The sequence below is a fragment of the Podarcis vaucheri genome (assembly GCF_965113315.1).
Source record: "Podarcis vaucheri genome assembly, chromosome: 10".
NCBI lineage: Eukaryota > Metazoa > Chordata > Lepidosauria > Squamata > Lacertidae > Podarcis > Podarcis vaucheri.
In genome coordinates, this window is record NC_138748.1 from 36,444,422 (window position 1) to 36,471,203 (window position 26,782).

The window sequence follows — 26,782 nt, forward strand, 5'->3', positions numbered from 1 at the left end:
CAGGCTTATTATACCAGGGAAGCTAACGAGAATATATTTGATTCTTTCTCTCTCTCTCTCTTTCCCTTTTGGGGAAAAGCAATTTATTCCCCAAATGGGCAGGGAATACATCCTCATGAGACTATAATCATGCTATTTTCTTTTTTTTCTTCTTTTAAAAAGAAATATTGATAACATCATTACTGTTACTTTATGGATTCTTGGTTACATGTATCAGTTTAAATCCATTGACACTTTGTTCTCCTGTCTTTTGAAGTATTTTTTTAACTATTCCAGGACCCAGTTATTTTGTGAGTCAAGGAACTGAACCCGCGTGGTGGTAAATAAGAGACAAGGACGCAAAAAATTTAGGTTAATGGGCTGAAAAAGGCCACAACTTTTATTGGTTACAGAATGTGAGTGGTATTGGCTTAGGCATTGGATCAAACAATCTATACATGACTCCACCCCGCTCAGCGGGGAGTCATTCGAGGGTTAACAGCCAGTGGGAGGAGCTTGTTGATGCAAATACAACTGGAAGCTTCCCCTGATGTCACTGGGGGTCGTGCCATGGCCCTAGCCACCAACAGGGCAGGATCCATGACCGCCGGATTCCTTTAACGGAATACCCTACAAGGGGCGGGGTAGGTGATGGCCAAACCCTGCCCACCAATGCACAACACATATTCCAATGCCTAACCGCCACCCGAGCCAAAGAGGCTCACCACCAAATACCCTCACAGCTGCAACCAGTTCCTGATACCACCTATGATGTCTGATAACCACCATCAGATAAGTGAATGCCATCATCTCTGAACAGGGATGCCACGCTGAACCTGATGTCAGCATGCTTGATCACCTGACTATTCATAAAACACATCTTGCAGGCCATCAACCTGGGAGAGAACATTTATACCTTGTTTTAAACTAAGTATGTGTTATGATGTACAGACATTTCCTGAATATCATAAAGTTGGACCAACAATATACTTTGCATGCAACCCCAATCTCTGAGTGGTGCAAAACTCCGGGGGTCCCAGGAGTTTACCCAGAGTTTGAATTCCTTGGAGTGAGGGACAGCAGAGACCGTGATGTCTTTATGACAAATAGTTTATTTACACATATGTATAACCTGAGCCTTTGGTGGAGGGGACTCACAGCATTAACACCCCAGAAGGTTTTGCCTCTCTCATAGCCACAGACTTGGATTCCAGCCCAAACCAAGCATGTCTCTCCCTCTGTCTCTCTGCCTGCTTCTAGTCCAGCTCTTAGACACTCAACTCTGGTTTTGTCTTTCTCACTACTGGCCAGGTGAGGGCCGGGAGCCACCCATTGTTCTCTGGCACAAAGCCACTTCCTCTATGACCTATACTTAGGGGCCATTAACACACCAAGAAGCAGGCCTGGCCTGGCTGAATCCTTGCTGGGTCCAGGAATTAAATGGGATTCAAGCATACTGCCTACCCTGTTTGAAAGAATCCTCTTTTTTGATAGCCTGTACCAAGTCCAGTTTAAACATAAAGGAGCACAAAATGAGAGAGCAACTGGAGTCTTGATGTTGCTCATCAATGCTTACCACCTGGACAGCTGACCAAGCAGGCAGACAGGCCATCTGGTTACAGTATTCCCCACTGCTGTTTTTCTATTTAAATGATAGTAATTATGGCTAAATTAGCATCCATGCAGCTAAATTAGCATAAACAAATCTTTGTGCTTTTTGTCCTCTTTTCTAGTGACTTATTTCCTAGACCACTAGTAGTCTAAGTAGAGGTGGCTCCCATACTTGAATAGCTTTTAAAAGAGAATTAGACAAAATCATGGAGAATAAAGCTATTGGTGGCTATTAGCCCGTTGCTGGGTATTTTTCATTTCCAAGCCATCAGGCTACTGGAAACTGTGCCCAGTACCACTGAAGATATTGCAGGGGAAATACAATGGTATCTCGGGTTACAGGTGCTTCAGGTTACAGACGCTTCAGGTTACAGACTACGCTAACCCAGAAATAGTACCTCGGGTTAAGAACTTTGCTTCAGGATGAGAACAGAAATCACGCAGCGGCAACAGGAGGCCCCATTAGCTAAAGTGGTACCTCAGGTTAAGAACAGTTTCAGGTTAAGAACAGACCTCCAGAACAAATTAAGTTCTTAACCCGAGGTACCACAGTATATTCAAAATTGCTCCTATTAAATAGTTTGTCTTCCCATCAAATTCTAGAAGGCATAGATTACTTAGCTCCTTCTTAACAACACACACGTACTCTTGATCAAGCACTCAAACTCCAATATGGATGGAGCCAAGAGTGCATATTCTCTCAAAGTGAACGGGCCTTGTTAATTGGCTCATAGAAGATCAAAACAGCAGCACTTAATTTTGGTTTAGAAGTGGCCCCGAGTTATTTTCTTTGCAGTTTTGTTGTAAGAATGTAGCAAGAACATGCTGGATTAGGCCAAAGGGTGACAATTTCAGAACTACAGCATGTTTGGTATTATTTGGCCAGCATGGTCTAATCCTTTGGGGTCATGCAGCTGCTGATTGGTGCAGAAAGAAGAGTGCTTTCAACATTTTAAGGCTCTAATGACTGCTTACAATGTTTCAGGTTTTCTGCAAAGATATTTAGTTTTTGTGTTTTTTTTAAAAAAAAATCTCATTCTTCACACCTAGTCAACCCTGGCAAGACTACTGCTAAGTAGATAGAAATTTATCCAAGTGGATCGCTGTACCTTGTTAATCAGGATAGAAGTGTAAAAAAGCTATATATGCAGCACATCAAGGCATTTTTCCCTATAGCCCTTTGAATTCAATTGCTGTGACCTGAGCAGGTCAACTTGTATAAAGATGGAATAAAAGAATCCACAACATAAAGCATTAAGGGAAGGGAAGTACAAGTATAGATTTCATTCCTTCTGCTTATTTGAAATGGGGAATGTGGCATGAAAATAATTCCCCAGTTTTACTCTGTATACCTGTGCTCCTCTCATCAGAGTACAATAACATTTAATCTATGCTTTCACGTCTTTAAATAACAAGGTGTCAAGAGCCATATTGAGACTGTTGTAGCACCTTTGAGACTTAATATTTTTAGTTTGCCCAGGAGGTCAAAGGCAAACCTATTTTCATCAGATGCCGGCTGATGGAATGGCATGCATGATCACATGGATTTAGTTTCCCTAGACATAAACCAAGTTAAGAAGAAGGTAATGAAAGAGGTAAATGGCAATAGAACACAGTTTCATTTTAAGCAGTTTTTGTTTTACTGATTCTTCTTCTCCCAACGGTTTTGTCTACCTTTGGTTTCTCCCTAATGTCTGAGAATTGGTTGCTCACAAAAATTTCATCAACATGGGGAAGACATACTGAAAGAGAGAATATCACGAATAACGCAGAACAGATATTTTGGAGGGGACAGCAGTTAAAACTTGTAGGGTTTGAAGACCCCCCCCTCTCTCTAACACACACACACACACGGCAGATTTAGGGCAGTGTGAGTGGTGCAGTTGCACTCGGTGCACAGCCAAGGAGGTTGCCTTCTCAAAGCTTGGTAAGTGCTTGATCAACTTTGGGAAGGAGACGTGCAGCCCTGGCAGAGTTCTTGAGCCCTCCCACCTGCTTCTCAAAGTCCAGTAATTACTTGCCCAGCTTTGGGACGGAGGCAGAGGGACTCTAGGATCCTGTCAGAGCCTCACACCTTCTTCCCAAAGCCTGGGCTTAAGCCAGCACTGTGAGAGCATCAAATATTGGCCTCACACAGGGTAGCATATTACCAAGGTCCGGCTGTGAGCACACATATATTCTAGGGCTCTCACACATAATTCACCCTCATGCCTCAAATCAATGTTATGTGGTGAGCCTGAGAAGCTCCAGAGGGCAGGGTATTCAGAATTACCTCATGAAAAGCTTAGATTAGATCCAGGGCTGCCATTTTGATCTTCATCTGCAGACCATAGGAATAGGGCAAATTTAGGCTATTGAATTCTGTCCAACAAGTGTGAGAGATGGCCAACAACTTGGATGACATAGACGAATAGACAAATTTATGGAGAATAAGGCTATTGAGGGCTAATAGCCACAATGGCTATCCATGTTCTGCCTCCACTGTTGAAGGCTGCAAAGCTCTGAATACCAGTTGCTGTAAATCACAAATGAGGAGTAATGTTACAGATTTCCTCTAGGTATCTAATTGGCCACTCTTAGAATACAATACTGGACTAGCTGGGATTTTGCTCTGAACCAGCAGGCTTTTCTTACATTCTTATGACAAAACTGTAGAGAAAAGTACTTGGGATAAGTGTTAGCATGCTTGTTTTCATCTTCTGTGGGCCAATTAATAAAGGTCATTCAGTTTATGAGAATATGGGTTCTTGATCATGTAAGCCTCATGTGAGAGCCACAAACTCCTCATTTACATAGTTAGTAGTTTGATAGGAACACACCAATCTAGGCCATTTTGCTCCTCCCCACTAGTGTGTGGGGAAAACAAATGGCAATGGCTGAATTGGTATTATGTCCAAACCAAGAATCATGGTTTGTTTTGCTTCAAACAAACCACAGTCTGTAGACAAAGTTTGTTGTTTGAGTGAAACAAACCACAGCCCTTGATATAGGTATAACTCTAAGACAGGGAGTGTGGTTTGTTAATCGCATGTGCTAGCAGAGAGGAGCAAAGTGGTCCAGAGCAAGGATTAATTATGGTTTACTGAGGTGGTGGAACTGGATCAGTGCAGGAGACAGTGGTTTGAAAAAATGTTTATGGACCTAAAGAGAAGAGCTGAAAATTTCGAGCTCGAAAGACTCATCTTTGCACACTAGTTATTGTAAATTATTTCAGAAAGCATGCTATTATGCTGCATCTTACAGTCATATTATGTTTGAGTGGCAAGTAGCATATCCAGGAACTGTATAATTCAGTTTCCATACCTATACATGTTCTTGCTTCACATTCCAGCAAAATGGGAGAAAGAAACATTTGTCTTCCAGGAGTACACATATGAGCTTTCCCTAATATGTCTCCTGGAAGATACAGGAAATGTGCTTTATTTGTTAGGAAGTTTATCACAATCTTGTTAATGTGGAACAAATGGACCATGATGCAAAAAGTTGCAGGTAATGGACATCTTTCAAAGCAACCGACGCTGAAAAAGAAAATGACAAACATACAGCCTGATCCCATTTAGGCTGGCACCCAATTTCTGTTTTATGCATTTTAAAATGTTCTCCACTTCCAGTTCATTGGCAGTGTCTCAAAATTTCTGATGATACCAATATATCTGATGTGGCAGAAGGAACCATTTTTGAGAGCAATCTGCGTATTGTGGCTTGAAGGAGGCACAGCTAAATCATCCCTTCTTCAGCTTATTTATATGGATGTTTATCTCTACCTTATCCAAGCTCTGAGTGCCAGGAGCTCTTATTCATGTCTGCAATGGAGTAGGGGGGTCAAGGGCACATTGCCCACCCAGTAGCATTGGCAACAGGCAACCAATTTGTCTGCTCACCTCCAGGCCAATCAGGAAGCGGCTGGGAAGGAGGAAGCAGTGTTTGACCCAAGGGGAAATTTCTTCCCTCTATGCTATCAAAACTCCAGAAATATGAAGTCAAACGTTACCAACAACTGAGATGCAGAGCACAATTAAGTCTATTTGCACATTCCTAATAGCCTTAGGATTTCTTACCATAAATTCAGAATAGATCCAGTTCTACTCTAAAAAGGCTACTGTTGCAGCTGGCCCCAGTACAGTTTGGCAGGTAAAGGACACGGGTGGCACTGTGGTCTAAACCACTGAGCCTCCTAGGCTTGCCAATCGGAAGGTTGGCCGTTCGAATCCCCGCAACGGAGTGAGCTCCCATTGCTCTGTCTCAGCTCCTGCCAGCCTAGCAGTTCGAAAGCACACAAGTGCAAGTAGATAAATAGGTGCCGCTGCAGCGGGACAGTAAACAGGATTTCCATGTGCTCTGGCTTCCATCAGTGTGTTCCATTGTGCCAGAAGCAGTTTAGTTAAGCTGGCCACATGACCCGGAAAGCTGTTTGTGGACAAACGCCAGCTCCCTCGGCCTGAAAGCGAGTTGAGCACCGCAACCCCATAGTCTCCTTTGACTGGACTTAACCACCCAGGGGTCCTTTGCCTTTTTTTAACCTTACAGTTTGGCAGCATACCTAGTTATGAGATAGTGATTCCCCCCCCCCCCCCAGTTCTTGACCAGGTTGGTGAAACTAAAACTTGTTTCTGTTCCTATTGCAGACACTCTCATCAGTGTTTTTGTCTCTGCAACTCACTGCTGTAGCCTGGGTCAAAAGACAATTGACTAATTTGGCGCTGGGCAGGGGACACAGATTCTTTCAACGCTATGATTCCTCCCTGCAGAAAGATGGAATAACAGGGAAAGCTACACCTGCTAATTTCTGTCTGTCATGAAGATAAATGGAAGCAAAATTTCAGTTATAAAAGAAAAGTTGCACTTCTACCAGTATCCACACTCTATTAAATGATGGGATTGCATAGCCTGGACATTAGATGAAGGCAAAGGACTATGTGAGTTTTTGAGCATGATGCGGGGAGGGGGACTTCCTAACATAATTTACAGTAAAACAAAATGCACACAAAATGCACACAGTGTTATTTTAGTGGAAAGTACATTGAATAATCATAACAAATTTCCCAGTTTTTAAAGAAATCCTAATGGATTACCATTTTAAAAGAAATCCTAATGGATTACAGACATGGAATGAAAATTGGCTGATAGGTCCATCCTTATAGTGCACACTTCTGTACATCAGCTCTGATAATACACACACAAACACACACACAAGGCAGGCGAGAGAATGTTTTCTGAGATTAAATAGCACCCAGACATTATCAGGAATCTTATCTAGGCTGTGGCAGTCTGTATTCAGAACATTTGTTTGACAGTTTTGTATATATGGAAAAGAAAACCCTCGTGAATGCAATGCAGTTGTATCTAAATATACATTAGCAGAAGTACCAAAATTGTGTTTTGAAATGAGTCAGAGCTGCAAATGAACACAAACTGTAGACATAATTGCACATTTTAAGGCTCCCCTATAAAGTTAATTAACTGTTATGAGGTAACAAAAACAGTCTTCCATATATAGATTTATTCTAAATTGCAACAATCTTGAAGCTTTGCTTTTCAAGGCAACTCTTCATTTTATCTTTATTGGAATGGTTTTCAGGTAAAATGCTGTGATGTTAGTTTTGCAAAATAGGAGTTCCAGAAACTCTTGTAAACATTTAATGAGATACTAAAGATAGCTTAAGAACGATATTATCAGTCACAAATAATAGTCTTAATGACTTACTGTCTATTAAAATGGTAACAATGGCTGCTTTAAAATAATAAACAGCTGAGTAATGGCATAAAATGTGATAAATGCTACCGTACTAATGATGACACCATTTATACAAGGCCTTGTAATGGATTTCCACTCTGTGGTGTTCAGTAATAAAAAGAGAGTCAACTGCACTTCACAAAATCATAAGCCTAGCAAAACACTGTTTAACAAAAAGGCATATGTACAATACATACTCATGTATTTTGTATGTTCACAGTTATTAAACTGCTTCATAGTAGAGTACTTTAATATAATACTTGTCAAGAAACTGCTAATGTTCTCGCTAGCTAAATACCGGTAACTGCCAACCAATCACTAACATTGGCTGGAAGTGTTAAATGAACCTTCTCTTTTTTTCTGGTTGGGGTATCCCTAATACTCTATTGACCTTTGCTGAACAGTATTTATTTCCTGAGCTATAAAAGGATACATCACAATTCATATCTAATGGTGTTATATCAGTGCTACTGACTTTAACTGAACTACTTTGGATCAAATGGGAAGTATCCTGTAGGCTATGTGAACTTTCCTGTCTTAAACTGGTATTCCATGTATATTACCTACTTCCCTGTAGGTAAATCTTCAAGTCCTACTGGAAGCTCATCTTTGTCATTTGTAGTGATAGGGGAGGAATCTGGTAAAAGAAAATCCTCATGTGGAATCACCTGATCTGCATCATCCCAACCAAAGTTATCTTCTTGTGAACCCATACATTGCTGAATCCCCTAGTGACTATGTGAAAAGGTCAGGTAGCTGCCTCCCGGACTTCTCTTGCTTGTCTCCAAAAAAGCAATCACAGCTGCCTATGAGCAGTTAGCTAATATATGGGTCTCCTATTGCTGTGCTCATGGGGGGCAGGGATGAAAATATAGCAAATATCCTTGGAAGAATCACAACCTGAAAGCATGGTTGTCAGTTCTGGAGAGAGTTGTTAAGAAAAGAAAAGAAAAACCATGGCCGACTCCGTGGCGCTCTTGGGATGAAGTGGCAGGAGGAGAAGAGAGGATTATTTTTCACATGTGTGAAGTCAGGAGCTTTGTGTGCTGTCATAATTACCTTTCAAATGTAGTAAAATAAGATAGAAGGGAAGGTCTTGGACAACCTCCAAACTCTGCATTTTTTTTAAAGTTCATTGTTTTGTTTTCAAAACTCTTCCTATAATATGTGCATGGAACCAGGACAGTGTGAAACCAGGACCAGCTGGAATTTGGACCTGTGTCCATGCCTAGTCATCTCTCTCTAAGCTGGAAGGAGAAGAAAACACCATGATTTACTGTATCTAACTGAGTATACATTTGGGATCCTGTACCCTGAGTTATCCCCGCACACATGTCACCTAATCAATAAACTGCTATATACATTTTGTGCTTTCATCCTGATAGTGATGCCTCCTTGGAGCTAAATAAAACACCCTGGGAAAATGATTGAAGAGTACTGTAAAAATTCTTACAACAAATAACATAACAAATATATGGTGCTTTGCATTGTCTGCTTCCTCAAAGAGTGGGAAGTTTCAGAAGAGTTTTAAAGCAATGCCTAAGGCTTGCATGTTATAATCCATGTGTTGGTTGTTGTTTTTTAAACAAATATGCAGGTAGAAAAGACTGCAAGCAAATGAGCATATGGACAGGTTCTTCAAATCCCCAAAGTAACATAATTCCCAAAGTGACAGGCAACACCCTTGTTGTTCCAATTCAGTTTTTGCTAGCAGCTCCAAAAGAAATAGATAGATAGATAGATAGATAGATAGATAGATAGATAGATATAGATATATAGATAGATATAGATAGATATAGATAGATATAGATATATATTTGTCTATTCCTCAGGTCAGAACCAAAAGTAGCAATAGCACCAGAGTATTGTCCTCCACTCCACCAATGGCTTGCTTAGGGAGTGCAGAGCAGACCATGCAGCACACACGACTCTGTCCTCTAAAACTTCATCACAAGAACTTCCTCCCAGTAGCCCTTCACCTAAAGTGATGGCCTCACTCTGCCTAATGGTCAGCGTAGTTATCACCGACTTATGAATTCGATCCCATTGTTCACTGCCGGGTTGCAGAAAAATCCTAAGAAATCATATTAACACCAATGAGAAAGTGCAACAATGTCTCTCTGTCTGCACAGAGTGCTACTCAGTTGACAGACTTAAGGGACTACATAAGCAACAAAGGGACTAACAAATTTATTGTGGCATATGTTATGCTTATATTCACTTAAACATAGCTACCCCTCTGGGAAAGATGCTACAAGACTCTTTTTATATTTGATAGAGAAGACTTTTGTTTGTACACTATTGCTTCTGCTGCTCACAGGCAACGGTGAGAGAAAGGCAGAGAAGAGTCTTGATGCCATGAGGAGGCAGGGATGGATGGATCAAAGTAGACAAGAAATCCAAGTCCTAATGCATTCTGGAGCCATTTACCGTATGTGGCATGAGTTGATTATGATCTGTAGAGCAGCGTTCTAAGCGCAGACCTCCATATGTTTTGGGGCTACAGCGCCTTGGTCATCCCTAACTATTGGCCATGCTGGCAAAGGCTGATGGGAGTTGTAGTCCAATAACAGATAGAGGGCACCATGTTGTAGCAGCAAAGGATGAAGTTCTGCCTGCAGTAGCTTTGCTATATATAAACACTTATGCATAATTTAATTTTATTGTGGAAATGCAGAAAGGAAGACAAGGAGGAAAAAATGATCCCGTTTCCTCCAAGACTATTTCTTTTTCACTTTCCCAAGAACAGCTGGGTAATCAGCTGCTGGCTAGGGAGCCCTACAGCTCCATTTATTACAGCCCTTTGTCCACCACTAGTGAAAATAAATGGCCATGCTTCACTACTAAGGGTACTTCTGCAGAACAAGGTAGAATAGGGTGGAACGTTTTGAAGTTTCTTCCCATTGGCTCTAAGGTAGGAAGCAATCGGAAAAAGAGCACAGATATTCAGCAGTGAAAAGGAAAATACAGTGCTACACCTTAAAAAGATATTATTTTCTTAATACGACAAGATTTCTGCCCTACCCCATTTTACAAATCTTTCCTTTTCCCCCCTGAAAAGCATTCTGCTTAGCATTGCAGATGATAAAATACTTATAAAATTACAAGTAAGGTTGCCAACTTTAACTATTCTAAGCGGTAGATTAATCTGCTAATGCTTCTTTAAGTGGGGACCCATTTAAAATAACAAGTGCACCATGAATTGTGAACTGTGCAGCACATGCAGGAAAAATAATAAATATACAGTGGAAATAGAGTGCTGAAAGTTTGAATGAAACCTATTTCCTCCCTATAATCTCATTGCCCACTCCCCTGTGCATGAAAATCGGGGGCACCCATAAATGGAAGAAAAAACCCCCACACAGGGGTATAATACATTTAAATACTCATTATACATAAACTCCTTTAAATAATGTTTTTCTCCCTTCACAAATGTTTGGCAATAGACATATCTGAAAAGGCGAAATAAACTGATGTTCCCACCCCACCTGCTGAACTGAGTTGATGTTTCAGATGCAAAATTAGATTTTTTAAAAAATTTGGGATGCAAATGATAAAATATGCTCATGATACTGAAGAAGGTGGCTTTCAAAAACAACAGCGTTGTGGCATGTTGATACCATTTGTCATTATGTCCCATGGTTTTATTCGATTGGCCATTATGTAGATGTGTAATGTATCGGGGGCTACTGAGATTACTGTATCTGAAAACTCAGCATGGCTCTCAGCTTTATATTATTTCATATACCTGTGGCTCAGCAAAGTAATTTCTGCAGAGATTGCTTGAAATAACATACAATGCAATCTCCTATGGCTTTATCTGGAGGGTATTTTTTTCCAGCTTATATAGACCCCATAAAAATGAAGTAAAGTTACCATATTGCCTTTCATGCTTTGACTTGCTTCTCAGCATGCAATGCAAAACATCTTCCTTTGCTCTCCAGACTTCATATAAAAGCACAGTAAATACTTTTGTGGTCCTCTCCCCACCTCTTTTTTGGTAAGTCATGATGTAAGGATTAGCTTATAAAGACCCGGCTTGTTTATTAATTCTTATGGCTGTGCACCCATTTGCACTATCCATCTAAAGCAGTATCATACCACTTTAAAAGTCATGGCTCTCCCAAAAGGCTCCTGGGAACTGTAGTTTCTATGGGTGCTGAGAGTTGTTGGAAAACCCCTCTCAGAGCCACAGTTTTCAGTAGCCAAAACAAATTACAGTTCCGAGGATTCTTTAGGGGATGCCATGACTTTTTAAAGTGGTATGATACAGTGGTAAATGTTGTGACTATAGAAGAGTCAGGATCACACACACACACACACACACACACACACAGAGAGAGAGAGAGAGAGAGAGAGAGAGTTTCTGGCATATTTATCCCTTTTATCCAATTTCATGCTAGTGAACACTTCTCTGTCAGCGACAGCATTTGTCAAATTGCTTTAGTTAGAATTATATCAACCTTAACAACTTACAGAGGCATCTTATTTTTAGATATCCTACATGAAACCATCTTCTTGAGTATTTTGACCTCTTTATATTTGTATGTGGGTGAGTGGATTTGTGTCTCAGTGTGCCTAAAATAGTTTCTCAGGTGTGAGATCCTGTTATTTTCTCTGTTTCCTTAACTTTATTTTTCAGTTTCTAAAAAGACATAAAAAGCAATCTCCATATCCCTCCACCCACCCCCCAGGAACTTTCCGTGCATATACAATGTAAGTAATGCAGTCAAACATTAAGGAAGTTTGTATAATAGTTTAGAGCTGATTATATTGGCAACTTTTCATCTTAACAGATACGTAGTTACAGAGCAGAGGCAGACTGAAGGCAGTGTGAGCAGTTCTACTGCACTCGGCACTGAGCCCAGGGCATGGATAGGCAAACTAAGGCCCAGGGGCTCGATCTGGCTCAATCGCCTTCTAAATCCGACCCGTGGACGGTCCAGGAATCAGTATGTATTTACATGAGTAGAATGTGTCCTTTTATTTAAAATGCATCTCTGGGTTATTTGTGGGGCATAGGAATTTGTTCATTTCCCCCCCCCAAAAAATATAGTCTGACCCCCCCCCACAAAGTCTGAGGGTTAGTGGACTGGCCCCCCACTGAAAACGTTTGCTTACCCCTGGCCTAGGGGGATGCTGTGGGGCGTCACAATTATGATGTCATGAATTGAGCAGAAGAGAAGGTGAGAGATGGGGGTTGCCGATTTTGGCCTCCCACTGAGCGCTGCTGAAATTTGAAAGACCAAAGTTCTCCCCTGCCCAGACTAAGCCATTGGTAGCTGATGTACTGAATACGCATGTGGCATCCAGTTTCAAAATCATTTTTGGCCCTTTTGTTCCTTGGTGTTCATAGAGCTCCTGTTATTGACCACATCTTTTGTTCTGCAGTTCTTCCTCAAGACAACCTTTTCAGGTGCGTAAGCTTGCATTCTACTTCACCAAAAATATTTTACATGTAAAATATATATGAATATGTCTCCTTTGCAGATAAGCATTTTCTGTTACCTACAATTCAGCGATGTTCTTCAGCAAACATTAGCATGCTCATATGGGGAAGGAGGTTTTTTGTTCTTGGTTGTATCTTTTTTTTTTAATGCTTTTATTAAATCCAACTCATTATACATTTTATCCATTTTGCAACAAATCATATCCATTTTCGACTTCCTTCAACGTCGCTGACATTCTTTCATAGTTATTCTTTTAGTACACATTCCATTCTTCCATATTGCCATTTACACCTCCTTTCCTCCTATATTCCTATTAAACAATATTCGTTAGTTCTTTACAAAGCCTCTTTAAACCCCACCAGCGTTGTATTTACACCATAGTTATTTTCCAGGTAACACACAAATTTCTCCCAGTCCTTTATAAATTTTTGGTCTTTTGTATATCTAATCTTCCCTGTTAATTTGTCCAATTCTGCATATTCTATTAATTTTGTTCTCCATTCTTCTACCTTTGGAATTTCCTCCTGCTTCCACCTCTGAGCCAATACTATTCTGGCAGCTGTTACAGCATACTGGAAAAATTTATGGTCTTTCCTTCTGATGTCCTTCCCTACAATACCCAATAAAAAAGCCTCTGGTCTTTTCACAAAGGTATACCTCAATATCTTTTTCATCTCGTTATAGATCTCTTCCCAGAAGCTTTTAACTTTCTTACACTCCCACCACTGGTGGAAGAATGTACCTTCTTTAAGTTTACATTTCCAGCATTTGTTATCTACTTTGTACATCTTTGCCAGTCTTACAGGGGATAAATACCATCTGTAGAGCATTTTCATCATGTTTTCCTTCAATGTCATACAAGCAGTAAATTTTATATTCTCTTTCCACAACCTTTCCCAATCCTCCAATTGAATATTGTATCCCAAATCCTTTGCCCATTGCACCATCACTGACTTCACCTCCTCATCCTTCGTATACCACTCTAACATTATTTTATACATTTTTGATAGGTTTTTAGATTCACTATTTATTATCTCTTTTTGAAAGATTGATTCTTTTTCTACATACCCCCTTTCCTTCAGCTCTTTTTTAAACATTTCGTTTATTTGGAAGTAGTGTAGCCAGTCATATGTTAATGTTTTAACTTGGTCATATGGTTTCATTTTCCACTTCCCTCCTTCGTTGATGACCATTTCTCCATATGTTCCCCACTTTCCTCTCATGTTAATTTTCTTAACACACATTATTTCTAACGGGGATAGCCAATGTGGGACTTTTGGTTCTAATATGTTTTTATATCTATCCCAAACTTCTATTAATGCTCCTCTAAAAATATGGTTTCCAAATCCCTTGTGTAGCCTCTTTTTATCACACCATAGGTATGCGTGCCACCCAAATTTGTTATTAAACCCTTCCAAATCTAGTAATTCTTTGTCTTCCAATTTTACCCAATCTTTCAGCCAACACAGGCATGCTGCCTCGTAATATAATGTTGGTTGTATCTATAAATACTGATAACCTTTGTTCACGTCTACATTTTAATTAAAGAGCCATACTATTTGTGAGATTGGAAACACTAAACCTTTTTGAATGTATTGGAATGGCTGGTTCTAATTGTTCTCTTATCAGTTATTTAACTGGCACAGATTTTGATGCATATATAAAGACTGTAAATCGGTGGTGAGATTTCAGCTACATTATTATTAATTTTATTAATCTCCTTCTGCAAGGGTCTCAGGACAATTTAGTTTTAAAATAGGGTTATAATAGTTTTTAAATGGTTTTAAACAGTACCCCCCCAACAGCTGTGTTTTTTAAAAACAATATAACATGAATACATAAAACAGAGAACATTTCGTCCCACTGGAAAAACTTGTCCAAACAAAATTCCAAAAACAATTGAGAAGTGCAAATAGTGGGTGCCTGTTGTATCGCAATAAGAATGCTGTTCCACAGAACAAGGACAGCTCTACTCCAAGCTATCATGCTCCAAGCTATCGTGCAAAATACAGTGGCCTGCTAGGTATTTACGGGATAAGTATGGTAACTTGGACCTAAGCTGTATCGAGGCTTATACGGAACGTGATATACAGTATACAAGGACTAAGATGTCCTTTAATGCCTAATGCCATCAGCTATATTGGGGTGAAATAAATATTTTAGGCACCTTTTAGATTTCATGCCTGGAGGCTACAGCTATCTAGTTAAGCTGCATAGATCCATGTTCAACATTTTATATTAGTTTAGAATATAAAGTTATTCCAGTGACAGCTACAGTCATAAAGAAATATTTCCCCATATTTTGTATAGCTTTAGTTATGGAAGGGTAGGCAAAACTAATTTGTGCATTATTATTATTATTATTATTATTATTATTATTATTATTATTTAATTAAGAATGTGCATTTATTGCTTCTATTTTTACCAAATTTCTTGTTGGCTTTAGTAGCCATTTGAAAATAAAATAAAATCCTAGTCCTGTTAGAATTGAGAATGAGAATCTATCAATCAGATAGTTATTATTTGTAGCCAATGACCATTGTGATGCAAGTATAAAAATCCAGACAACCCAATCAAAGAGTAAATTAAACACATAAATTTCCAGAACTGCAAGTTTTCAGAATTTAAAATGGCATGGAACTGAGCAAGGAAGGGTGGACTTGAGTCAGCTGGGGCTGTTTCTGGAGGATGTGCATTTTTTTTGCTCTCTCACAGGTAGTATAAGCACAAGCCAAAGGGTGAAAACCAAATGACTAAGGTTATGGCACTGAGATCGGTAGGTCCAAAAAGGAGAAGAACTACATAACTGACAATCTTTCTTAATTGTTTCCAGAAGGGTAGCTGTAGCTGTCTCTTGCAGCAGAAACAAGGAACGTGTCTTGCGGCACATTAACGACAAACAAGCTTTTTTTATTGTGGCATATGCTTTCATGAACTCAAGCCCATTCCATCAGATGCATTTTTCATGCTGCCCAACATGAAGTGACACTGTAATATAAAAGGGTGTGCCTTGGCAAAGCCTCTGAAGCTAACAATTTATTGATTTGTTTCTTTGGAAGAATATTTATGCACTGCCAACATAAAAAAAAAACCATGGCAATGTGCAGTAAAATAAATAAACCACCATAATTTAATAAAATCATTAAAAATAGAATAAATTGTCACTGCTGAATTAAACTGAGGTGTTTATTATATATAAAAAAAACTTGGTGAAACAAAAACACTTTCAGCACGCAACAAAAGGTTTTAGTGTTCAGTACATACTGTAATTTTAATAATGGATTTGTGGTGTTGCTTTTGAAAAGATTTAAGGTGCATTTGTTTCTAAGACCAAATCCCAAGTAGTGCTGGAGTTCATCGCCTTCTCCCTAAATCTAAACAGAGAAGAATTGATTCTTCTATTGTTTCTCCAACACTCTGCTTCTAGATTAACATTCCTGTCAGTAATTGCTTTCCAGTATTTGATTCAAACACTGCAGGCTACAGATCAAGTTGCTACAAGCTCACCTGAGATATCAAAACCTACATCTGAATCAGATCATGAAGCTACACATCCACCTGAACCATCTAAATCAGCTCTGACAAACCCAGTTTCTAATGGGGCGGATGGGAGCATTGCAGCTGTTCTTTAGTAGCTGGGACTGTGTTGGGCAAGGGCAGTACAGCTCAATGGTAGAGCATCATCTTCACATGCAGAGGGTCCCAGGATCAATCCCTCACATCTCCAAGTAAGGCTGGGAATGTTCTGCAGCTGAAACCATGGAGAGCTACTGCCAGTCAGTGTAGACCAGTGTTGGCCAAACTTGGGTCTCCAGCTGTTTTTGGACTACTGCTCCCATCATCCCTAGCTAACAGGATCAGTGGTCAGGGATAATGGGAATCGTAGTCCAAAAACAGCTGGAGACCCAAGTTTGGTCATGCTTGGTGTAGAAAATACTGACCTGGAAGGACCAATGGTCTGATACTTGAAGAAAGATAGGTTACCTCCAGAATAGCATCCCCAATGGCTATAAGACAAGTAATCCAATGTGGAACACCTGAGTTGCAGAAGTGACCCAGATCTTTTACTACAAGATACTAGATACCAGGCTTTTCAGCAAAGCTAAAGGCAGTACAGTAGTTCTTTGGGGTGGCCCAAATCATTGTGAAATACAGCAATGGAGTTAAAGACAGTTGTGTTAGCCAGTTGTCTTACCTCCTGAATTTTCACAGGAACGCAATTAATGTCAGGTATGGGAGGTTATTTTCACAAATTAAAGAGATACATTCTTACTTTCTACAGAAATTGTATTCCTGATATGTTGTCTGATAGTAATCACATATTATAGTACATTAACAGTAAATGGCATCTCATTCAACTTTAGTGAAAGGGGTTTTTTTTGGGGGGGCACCCATGCTTGTATCATTCATTCTGTTCTGTGCTTAACACCAGCCCCTGTTTATGCTGGTGGAGCGGACCAAAGTGAAGACTTCGGCAACGCAGTCTGCTCTAATTGCCCCTCCCTCCAGGCCACCATGGATTGGCCAGAATTTGAATCTGGGTTTAGAGGGAACCCAGTAGGCTCCATGGCAGCCGGGGAAGAGGAACAACTGTTGGGGAAAGATGGCGTAACTTTGGGAGGACGAGGGAAGCGCTGCACTGGGTCTCAACCACCACCCACCCCTGAACTGAATAAGTGGTCATTCTTGAGATATGTGATGTGTACACTGCACAAATGTGGTGCTCCTTATAGAAGAGAATGGCCAGCACAACCTAAACACCCCTGTATTCCCCTCCATTTATGAATCTAGATCTTGAAAAATCTAGGAAGATCCAATGGAAATAGCTGATTTGCTCACATTTGTTTTGTTCAGCGTACTTATTTTTATATGTCAAATGCTGGTAATTTGGCATTATGCAAGTGTCATGGCCAAAGTACAAAAAACCATTATTCTGTGCACTTTAAAAGTGTTCTACACAGAATCTTGACATTTGTTTAGACTTTGTGTTTCGTGTGTCTGTGGTTAAAATCCTTTCTTCAATAGTGACATCTACAAAAATTGCAGGAGTTATTTTAAAAATGAACTGTGAAGGAATGCAGTTCTTTCTCAGAACTGACCCCAGGTTCAGTCCTTAGGAAGTTGACTTTTATTATTGTTGTGTGAGAATCTGAATGTTATAAGAGTACATTGATATATTTTTTCCATTGAAGAGTACCATTATATTCGTTTTAAAAAAATAAATAAATGGTGAAGATAAATTGACCATCTATGCTTGTGAGCTAGCATGGTAGTAGATATTGAACTAGAGAGAATTTCAGTCAGTTTAAACTGTTTCATTGAATTTTTGGGAGAATTAATGGGGAGCGACATGTCCACCATGCTAAGGTTCTTTGAAGAAGAATGGGTTAAAAATGTAAGAGATAAATGCATTTAATTAATTATGAGATATATTAAACCAGAATTACACTGTGTTCTGTTCTAAAGCATAATCCTGTAATGTATTCTTACTATGTGAATTAAATGAAGCATGAATGGATGAAAAACAAATAAATTGTTGCCCACCACTCATAAGGAGACAGACATAACTATGCAGCTTCACATGTTTAGGGACTTCACAAACATACTTCTGGGACCTGGCTGCATGAAGACAACTGCAGGTGAAAAGATCCAGAGGTGGTTAAGACACCTTCCTCTCATTTGCTGCTTCTTCCCTGAAAATGCCTTTCCCAAAGCTACATAAAATGTAGTTATATGTGTCACCTGACACTGGCACATCTTTTAAATAAGATTAACACATTCAAGGCTTTCTTCAAAGACATTTTGTTCCAAAAAGTCCATCCCCCATAACCAGGTCACTGCACGTTGCATCTCCAAACCGCAAAGCACTTAAATCTAGTGTCATGACTGCCTTCACTCAGGAGCTTAGCTAGTACTTTCTCTAGTAATTTATTATCAATGTCTGTTTCCATTGCTCCTCTCCCCCCCCCAAAAAAAAACACACATACTTTTTTTGGGCAATCCTTAACACACCTAAAGGAGACCAAATATCATGTAACTTTATTATGGGGTGTATTTTATCTTATTAATTTATAAAATTTATAAACTGCAAGCACTCTCCAAGCATTGTGCAGATAAAATAAGAGACAAAGCATAATTAAAATTCAATTTAAAACATACATAAAATCATTATTGTTAAAAAGAAGAATATGCACACACAAAAAGTATATTTGAGCAAACGTGTTTAGGATTGAACTGCATGGCTTTTTTCTAATTTTGGACATACCAATATACCTTTGGGTGTCCTAGGAAGCATATGCTACATATCTCCAGTGATTACCATATTGTTACAGAAAGGTCACTCAAATCCATTTCTTAAGGCCACTGCAGATAGTTCTCTTTTGTGCTTGGTTTCATGGTATCTTCTTGACCTTCTTTTAATACCTGTTTTAAGCTTCTAAAATGCAGCACTGAGATGTGTATTTATGCAGTGATGCTCTCATGTGGAAAATTAAAGGAGCTAGATGTGGTATGTACTGTCTGATAAATGTATCATTCTAAAGAATTTTTGTACCCCTTCCTTATCTGTTAGAGCAGATGTGACAGCAACTGTTGGATCAACCTTAGTCTGTTGTTTATTTACCCAAATGGCTATCATTTTCCTTTATTCAATTTCAGCAATGCTATTCTGGTTTTCCCCCTCCCCACAATGCTTTCTGAAGCCTTCAGTTATGTTGCTCACTTGTGAATTTCTAGATTAAGATGCCATCTATGAAAAGCTGGATGTCTTCTCCCTTGGTAGCAGTAATGTTCTTTGAAAAATCTGCAGTGTAAATCATAACCAAAATGTGGGCTTTTTAAACACACACATATACCACTATGTCCTACACAGATAGCACCTTGGGGAGAACTCCAAGGTAGCGTCAAGTGTGCCAAAAATAGTAATAATACTGGATCACGGTGAATTCTCCATATGTTTTATCTCCAACTCCCAATAGAAGTATCTCTTTTATTTAATTAGTGGTGAAGACTAGGGATGGACAAATCTGTCAATTTCAGATTTTCTCAGTTTCTTATTTTTCCAATCCTAAATTCAGTTCATTGCATTTCCATATCATTTAAGTTCTCACAAATGTCCGTTAGTATTTTAGCATCTGCTTCTTCTGATGTGAATTTATTTGCAAGCAATTTTTGCCTAACAATATGCATTCTGAGAGCAACTTTCCTTAATATAATGAATTTTTGTCTGTTATCTTCCCCAGTGTAGGACTTCCTTTTGCACACAATTGCACTTTTGTAGATATATTTGGGCCAGAGAACTACTTTGCAAAATTCAGAGAAGTGTGAATTTGGAAAGATTGCTTTGTTTCAGTTTGCATATTGTTTTCAAAAGTGCAGATTAGGTTTGTGTTGACATACAAACTTAGCCAAATTTCTCCTCCTTCTCTTATGAGAACATAAATGTAGTTTAGACCCTATCCCTCAATTTCTACTAAAAACCATACACATTCTATTGGCCTGCTACTCTTTGTATATATATATTTAAATAATATTTTTGAGAACCACAATTATTTACATGTATCAAACAGAAATACCAGTAAACAAATAAAACTCTGAACCGAAGGAAAGGCCCAGCAGCTAACAACGGCATGACAGCAAAAGTTTCATAGCATTATTTCTTGTTCTGCTGTTTCTATTATTATTAAGCACAGAGAGCCTCTTATAATTTTTTTTTTAATGCAAAAGCCATAGTTCTAGATATGTGATGTGGAGTAGCTAGGTTCTATTACCTCTGTTGTATATTCTGTAGGCAGCATCCTTAACAACATCAGAGAATAAGCTCCCTCTTGGTTTGTTCTGCCCTCTAGCATATACAATTTATTTTAATGAGACCCAGAGCATGGCAGGTTCTCCATCTTAGCACTGCCACTATTTGCTCAGGCACTATTGCCAATGCAATTATTTCTTGTTTGTTGTTGACTTTTATATCTAACTCACAAATCACCCTTGTGAGTTGAGGTCACCATTGTAAGCCCTTCATTTTGTTTGATTACCTTCCATTTCTTTCCCTCCCCCTTTTTTAGTCTCTCTATCATACAAACAGGGACCACATTGACTCAAGAACCAATAGCCATTTACCCCAACTTGATAGTCCAGTTATGTGTTGCTTCCGTGTATGCAGATTGCAGGATCTTCTTCTACCAAGCTGTTACTTCTGTCCCTTTCTTTTTATGCTTTGACTATTCCATTTTAGCTACAGAATGAGGCCATGCACCTTAAAAAGTGTGACTTGCTTTGTGATTCCAAATCTGATTGCTGCAACAACTTCTACATCTTCCAGCATTTTTCCAACATTACAACTCTGTAAAGGGAGGGAATGCCCATCTCTATAAGCCTTTTTCTAGCTTTAGATACTAATAGACACTCATATCCAGGTGATAATTTTCAAGCTAAGGGGACAAGTCATACCCACCAACTAGGTTCGGGAATGGGTGGAAGCAGAAACAGCTAAGATCAGGGTATAGAAGCTGTGTGGAGAAAAGATCCAGGGTGGATTTGAAGAAGGAAGTTACGTTTTAGCAACTTGCTTGACAAACACCTTTGGGAAAATATTCTCCAGACCTGTCTATACATAATGCATGGTAGTGGGATAATTCATTGGCACCAAATGATATGGCAGTTTAATTTATGTCTGCAAATGTCTGCGCAGTTCAACTGTTGGATGGTATGAAAGTTTCACTGATTTCTGCAATGGGTCTGTAAGATGCAAGCTGTATTATGTAAGTAATTATTCACAAAGGCAATATATGAAAATTTGTAATTATTTAATATGCATTACCATATGAATTTTATACATGGTTTTTGATTTTGTGTCTGTTCTTCCATCTTGCTGTGGTGCTTCTCCCCTGCCCCCACCACGTTGTCCATTTTAGGTTTGCTATAGGTCATCCTAGTCAACAGCAGATCTAAAACAGATCATTTCGATTTCAGTCTGCTGAGTTCCACCAAAGTCAAGCTCAAACACCATGAGTCAATTGCTTAACCCAGTTTTGGGTATGGGGTGTGAAGTGCGGCAAGGGGCTACTTGATGGTTATTCTGCAAGTGCTGGAATAGTTCTGAGAAAGTGCTTCATGCATTCAAAAGTATCCTTTGCTGAAGGAAGGCTTTTTTTAAAAAAAGAGTAAATACTTTGAGTACTGGCTTTTTGGAGTTTCCAATTCATTGCATATCTAGTGACCATTTGGGCTGGAAAGACTGTAATCTGCTACTTGCAAAACACTTCCATACAGAAGCCTTATAGTGTTCCCTATTTTGTATTTTTAATAAATAATAAAAAATAAATAATAAATAAATAAATTCCAGTAGCAGCTTAGAGACCAAAGAAGTTTGTTCTGGGTATAAGCTTTTGTGTGAATGCACACTTCTTCAGATACTTCATATACTTCAGGTATCTGAAGAAGTGTGCATGCACACGAAAGCTTATACCCAGAACAAACTTAGTTGATCTCTAAGGTGCTAATGGACAATGTTTTAATGTTTTAATTTATTTCGACTGCATTAGACCAACATGGCTACCTACCTGAATCTTGTATTTTTAAACAAATGATTATAATAAAAGTAATTGTGACTGGTATGGGTAAGCTACTTTGCCTGTTTCATTTTCCCATTAGTCTCCCACATAGCGGTTGATATTCAACACTAAGTATATTCCAAGTCTTGTGACCTTTTTCTTAAACAAAACAAAACTCCATTGGTTCTGGAGTATGATTCTGTTGGGTATCGCTTATTAAATGTAACACTGGTTTAAATTTTATAAAGGAAATATATCAGTTTATGAAGATATTCATGTAATATCGCACAGACTTACTACAGACAACTGAATCGAAGACACGAAAGCAGCAGTGCATCCTTAAAAATGAATCACTTTTATCATCATATATTTCCTTTATGTCTTTCACCTCAGTAATTTGTTATGAAGGCAAAACACTACTGTAGCATCAGAATAAAATGGAAATATTTCCAAAAGTTTTTAACAAAAATCCCAAGAGTCAGTATACAATGAAAATTATTCAATGCCTGAAAGTAAGGAATCCACACTTTTGATGTTCATAGCCATGATTCATTTGAGAATCTTGGTTACTTAATAGTAAATAAATTAAGAGGATAATTACGAAGTGAGTTCTGACTACAATATTCAAATCCGTTCTTGGTATAAGCAGCTGGTATCTGATAATGGAATTATTTGCCTACATATGCATATTTAATTATAAGGAATGGTAAGAAAAGTCACTGTGATAGAAAAACAGATACATACTACCATGAAAATTTTCTTTCCCTTGAGAAGGAAGGGTTTCAAAGTTTGGAGATTCTAGAGAATGAACCTTGACTTGACCCCAGCTATGTGTTTGACCATCACTGACATATGGCATCTCCCCAAGCATTATTCTCTGTATTTTACAAATAAAATCATACTGTGACAGAAGTGGCACATCTGTGATCTGAAAACCATCACAGATTTCACTTGAGGTTTCATAGAGTCAAGACCAAAAACAAAGTAAAAACATCTTTATATCCTGAATCCAAATAACATCAGTAGAAGGAGGACACAAATCAAACACTCAGTGGGACATGTGTTACACCTTTCACACAACTGCACCACCTCAGGATGCATGCCATGTTTGACAGTATCCGCAGCTTAACATCTCCTAGGGAATCTTATCCCTAATACGTTCCTTCTGAGTCAGTATTGTCCACTCTGATGGTTAACAAACAACTCTCCAGGGTCTTAGACAAGGTTTGACATATCATCTGCTCCTTTGAACTGAGAGTACAAGGGATTGGACCTGACCTTCGCATGCCAGACCAGAGATACTTTACACTATGAAAGCATTTTCAAAGAAAAGTAATCACCTGCTTGTATTTTGAGAAAGTTCAAACCTTTCAGAGTTAGTTGAGTACGGCCATGCTAGTGTAGGAGGTGAGTTGAGGACAACCTGTCAGATTAGATTTTCTGAAATACTCCAAATGTCAAACCTTCAAGGAGTGCCTTATAAATCAATAAGAAGTTCAATTTTTTAAAATGTTGTTAAATATTTTGAAAAAGAAGACATGCCTCTTACAAAAGATCCAAAAGGAAAAGTTGAGTGATGTTTCCTAAAGACAGGAACCTCTAAGATGGGTTAATCAACCTCACTTTGTCACAATTCCTACAATCTCAGTGGAAGGGGACATGTTTTGGAGAGGGAGTGGATAAGCTGTGGATCACTAGATGCCAATGTACTACAACTTCCATCATCCTTGACCATTGGCCAAGCAAGTTAACTGGTGCTGATGGGAGCTGGAGTCCAACAACACCTGTAGGGCCACAGGCTAGCACCCCATCTCCCAATTTAGAAGTCATAGCACCTGAGGGGAAATCAGTTCCCTTTATCTCTACTTCACATCTCTTTTCCATCTAAAGTCTCTAGTTGTAAAAGAAGTTTCAAAAGTATGACATGCCAAAGCCCAGCACATAATCTTCCTTATCATAATTACTTCTGAAATGTTAAATATTCACCAAAGGATGGTGATTTAAGATGTCCACTTAATGCTTCTGGCTCTTCCATCTTCTCTGTTATTATTCTTACGCCTGACAAACGTGATTTGCCATGTCTTTTCCATGAACTGACAATATCAGTTCTATAAACAAATTAGAAAGCACAGCTAACATGTGTCAACTTGTAGCTAGTCGATTCATCCCACCAGCGATGTCAGAAACTCCAGATATGACCTATTTAGTCATATATTTTAAGAGGCATGCCAGCAATGTGCTGGAAGAAAAGGAGCTTTAGTATGATCTGTAAGCATGAAATATAATGCTGAAAAACAGAAAAAGGACATCTGTGCATCATTTCAACTATCAGGTTTCCCTCCCGGGTTCCTTTCCTACATCTCCTTAGAATATATGTGTCTCACTGCTGACACACACACGCTGAAGCCAGCAATGTTACATCAAGAATAATTTCATGATACACCAATCTCAGCCTGAATGCAATTGCTGTCATTTCCAGCAAGCAGAACCTTGAAACAGTTTGAATGCTGACTTCTCTGCAACACAGTAAAATGATCCCTATTTCTTTCCTTTTTTAAAAAAGGGGGGGTCTACCCAAAGCACCACATGCTTAAAAGTCTTCTTCAGTCACACAGAACTTTGTTATTACTATTATTTTACTACTCCTGTAGATTTTTAATGCATTCATGTCCTTGGCTGCATAATAAACTTTTATCGGGATGCTTCTGAAATTAGGAAAGCAAACGCCAGTCACGTTTATCATATTTGACGAAATGTCTTGATATTAAATGACTTGTAATACCTCAGAGCATACTGAACCACTGAAAATAATTCATGTACTTGCGAAACTTTTCCGAGCTTCTCGGAAGCATTCTACCATTTTGTTCAACCCACCGGTATCAACAGTCATAGATGGGTATCTGCTTCCCCCAAAACAGTTTTGTCAGTCTCAGTGCTATGATTCATTGTAGAAAAATTATCAGGGCAGCCAATGTGAACTTATACTAATACAGCTTGCAGGTGTGTGTGTGTGTGTGTGTGTGTGTGTGTGTGTGTGTGTGTGTGTTTGCTGACAGAGCATTTTATGGTACGGTAGGAGATACAGACCAATAGTAAGCAGTTCAGAGTATTTTACCTGCAACCATGCTGCAATAAAGTGCCATCATCATTCAATCAATAGAGGTTACTTACTTAACATTTGCTTGAACATATTTGGATTGCCAGCCTATTAGATCATTTTCTGATAAACAGCATAGTTAATGAATGGAGAGAGTAGCTACCTACCTTCAGGAAGAACCTGCCCAATAACAATAATCCATCAAGAAAACTGACAATATCCTCTGATCTATTGCCTGCAAAGCAGGGACTTGATGGAGAGTTTCATTCCTTCTGCTCAGTACTCCAGGAGAAAATCAGTGCAATTTGAATATTTCTCAGGCTGTGACACCTCTCCAAGATTCCTGGTTGCGTTCTGTTTCCCAGAGGACGGCAGCCTGGTGTTCCAGTGTGCACACAGCAGTGAAGATAAATAGAAAAAGGCTTGAGATAAATTAGGGATGGCTAAGTTAAAATTGTCTCTGCTCCTGACTCTCTCATCTGCAGTCTGAAAGTCTGTTTTGCTGTGAAAAAGCTAGATGGCAGGCTGCCTCAGCGAGTTCTTCTTAAGCCACAGAGAGCATTTCAATGAAGAAAATTTTTCCCCATTATCTAAGCTAATGTGACTGAAGCGAAGTCTAGTTTTTAAAAAGTGTCTGCTGGCATGAAATTCATTTTACTGTTGCTTTCTTTCAAGCTACAGGTCAGAAAACATGTTATTGGGCTATATATTTCTATCTAAATAGAGCACTTCAACTTTTCAAGGTACAGAAATGGTATCTAGGATCTTTTTACAGCTTTGTTCAATAGCTTTAAAAGGTAGTCAGTTCCCACTTTTGCACCTGAGTGTGTCTTTCATGCTCTTCAGTCTTTTAACCTAAGCTTTATTTCCCGCCACACAAGCACACTTTACTATGTCTCTACAAATATAATAATCCAGAAATTAGGGTAATGACTCATTAGAGAACACTTATTTTGGGGGAGGGGGAGGGGCAGAGGCTTGTTATGCTTTCGAAACAAAAACAAAGGAATCCCAACCACACGTACAAATAAATAAGCGTTATTGAGAATCTGCCATTATTTTTTACATGAAGCATTGATACCTAAATTTGCTCTTGTGGCCTGGGGGGAAGGTTGGGTGGCAGTCCTGAGAGCTAACCAGGAACCCAGGCAGCTGGTTGGGAATTTCCAGTCCTGGGGCATGGATGTCCAGATCCAATAGCTCCTCAGGGTCACTGGTGATGCGGAGATTCTCAGGTCCAGTGTCCAGTCCAGGCTGAATCCTGACACACAGACACATATTCCCATTACAGACAGTTAGCTTCCATGAGGTGGAAGCAGTAAATAATGACTGAGGGGGCATAGCTATTGTATTCAGCCCC

At 39.1% G+C, this 26,782-nt stretch overlaps 1 protein-coding gene across 1 annotated transcript in view; it reads right to left on the reverse strand.

The window, feature by feature from the left end:
- Positions 1 to 25,948, reverse strand: part of MGAT4C (MGAT4 family member C) — a 335,473-nt gene extending 309,525 nt beyond the window's left edge. The window contains exon 1 of the mRNA XM_082241012.1: positions 25,590 to 25,948. The gene's annotated coding sequence lies outside the window, so the exon portion shown is untranslated. The remainder of the gene's footprint in view (positions 1 to 25,589) is intronic.
- Between the last annotated feature and the right edge of the window lie 834 nt (positions 25,949 to 26,782).